Source organism: Rhinopithecus roxellana, chromosome 7, assembly GCF_007565055.1.
Source record: "Rhinopithecus roxellana isolate Shanxi Qingling chromosome 7, ASM756505v1, whole genome shotgun sequence".
In the NCBI taxonomy this organism is placed as follows: domain Eukaryota; kingdom Metazoa; phylum Chordata; class Mammalia; order Primates; family Cercopithecidae; genus Rhinopithecus; species Rhinopithecus roxellana.
Genome location: NC_044555.1, coordinates 153,975,601 through 153,977,763, shown reverse-complemented (window position 1 = coordinate 153,977,763; position 2,163 = coordinate 153,975,601). Strand labels below are relative to the sequence as shown.

General features: G+C 46.0%; 1 pseudogene; it reads right to left on the bottom strand.

The window, feature by feature from the left end:
• Positions 1 to 805: 805 nt before the first annotated feature.
• LOC104663002 lies at positions 806 to 1,807 on the bottom strand (annotated as a pseudogene).
• Positions 1,808 to 2,163: the final 356 nt, after the last annotated feature.

The following is a 2,163-nucleotide window of genomic DNA, read 5'->3' as shown; positions in this document are numbered from 1 at the left end:
GAGCCTCTTTAACTTGTTATGATTAAAAGTTGCTGCAATTATAAAACTGAAAGAACTCCCTGTAGCCAAGTGCCTTGACATAAGTTGGAAATAAAATGATGGATTTTGCCAAATATGTGGGACTTAGACTACAACTCACTAATGCTAGACCTACTATTGATTTTTGGCTACGTCTTAAGTAACAGGATTAACCTCATATTTTTGCTTTCATTTAGGTTTTTAACCTCCTTTTATTCAAGTCTTTATTTGTGCAATGAGATAACAGGCTGAGACTATATGGTTTGGGCGGGCCGATTCAACTAGATTCAGAAGTTTGTACTCATAAAGGCATGCTCAAATTTGTCCATGAAGTTTCATAATTATTTTTACTAATGGTAAATGAAAACATGCCATGTTAAATTTGGTTTCCTTCCACGGATGTTAGCGTGGATGTCTGGATTTTAAAAAGTAGGTTATTAAACTGACCATAAAGCCTCAGTTTTAAATTCAACATGGTGTGGTGGAAAGAACATTCAACCTTAAGCAAATCCTCTAACTTTTCTGGACCATAGTTTTCTAATTTTTTCTTTTTTTTTCCAGGTTAAGTAATAAAAATTTATTGGGAGTTCCTGGGTTGGTGATTATCTCCTCCCAGTCTTGAGGGAGGGAACAACACTGTAGGAAATCACTGAGAAGTCACACAACGACCCAACAGCCCCAGTTAACACAGGGAGGAGGAAAGTAATTCCCCAGAAAAGGGGCTGGTCTTCAGTCTCCCTTAATCCAAGAAGGGTTCAGGGGATCGGTGTGGGGGACCATCGCATGATACTGGGGCGGGGTAGGGCTGTGCTGGACCCCTGGCTAGCTACTCAAAAACTGGAGAAGCAGATCCACTTCCTCTGGGGATGGAGTTCTTGGTGACTAGGCTCATTTCTTACCCTTGATGAGGCTGTCAGTTCCTCTGGTGAAATTTTCATCCTGTAGGTTCAGCACGAGGTTGTCAGCCGTGAGATAAATACGGTTCTGTGACGTAGCGATCGTCTTGGAGATACTCTGGGTTGCTCGGATCTTGCGAAGTTTGATGTAGCCAGGGTTCTTGCTCAGTGCTTCTCCAAGCATCTTGGCAGCCTTGGCCTCACCCTCGGCCTGCACAGTCTTCTGCTGCTATTCCTGCTTCGCTTGTTCTACCAAGAATTGGGCCCGCTGGGCCTCCTGCTGGGTCACTTGTTTGGCTTCTACAGCAGCTGTGTACTCTCGGCTAACGCTCAGCTCTGTGATGGCTACATCATCCAGGATGAAGCTGAAGTCCTTGGCCCTCTCTGTCAGCTCCCAGCGGATCAACAGGGATACCTGGGCCTGTTGGGTGATCAGCTGTGAGGCATTGAACTTGGCCACCACACTCTTGAGCACCTCATTGACAATGGACGGTAGCACTCGTTCCTCGTAGTCCAGCCATAGGCACTGGTACATGCTAGGAAGCTCTTGAGCACTGGAGTCGAGACAGCACTCTCAGGGAGATATTCACCATTTGTAGGTTTTTGGAGCCTGCAGGGGAGGAGATTTTTCGAGGTCTGGCCCGAATATCATAGATAATGGGGTACTGGAACCAGGGGATCCTGAAGTGAAGGCCCTCGTCCAGGATAGTGTCCTGCTGCACTCCACCTATCCGACTGAAGAAGATGGCTCTATGCCCGCCTTCCACAGTGAACACGGATTCACGGACACCGTAGGCCACAGCGCCGGCCACCAGCAACAGCTTCAGCGCCGTACCCATGCCCCGGGGCCCCTCAGACAGCCGTCCCGCCAAGTCCTTCAAGTTCTGGACCATGCCTGATCTTGAGGCCGGCAGCACCGGAGGCCAGAAGGGGGTGCTGGCCCGCTTCTACCCTGCTCCAGCTTAGCTACTGCCTCTAATTTTTTCAAACAGAGTAGAAACATCTCCCCAACATCCCCCAGGGATGTTATAAGGAACAAATGAGAGAAAACGAAAATACATTTTATAAATTAGAAATTCTATTTAAGTGTAACATTATTTACACCATAACATTTTAAATTGAAAAAAAGTATTTTAGTTGAAGAAGTCTGTGACACAGAAAGGTTAAAGAATTTAACAAAATAACTCAGCTAGTAAGTTGGAGAGCCAGGACTAGAACCCAACTTATTTGATACTTATGCTAACGCTCT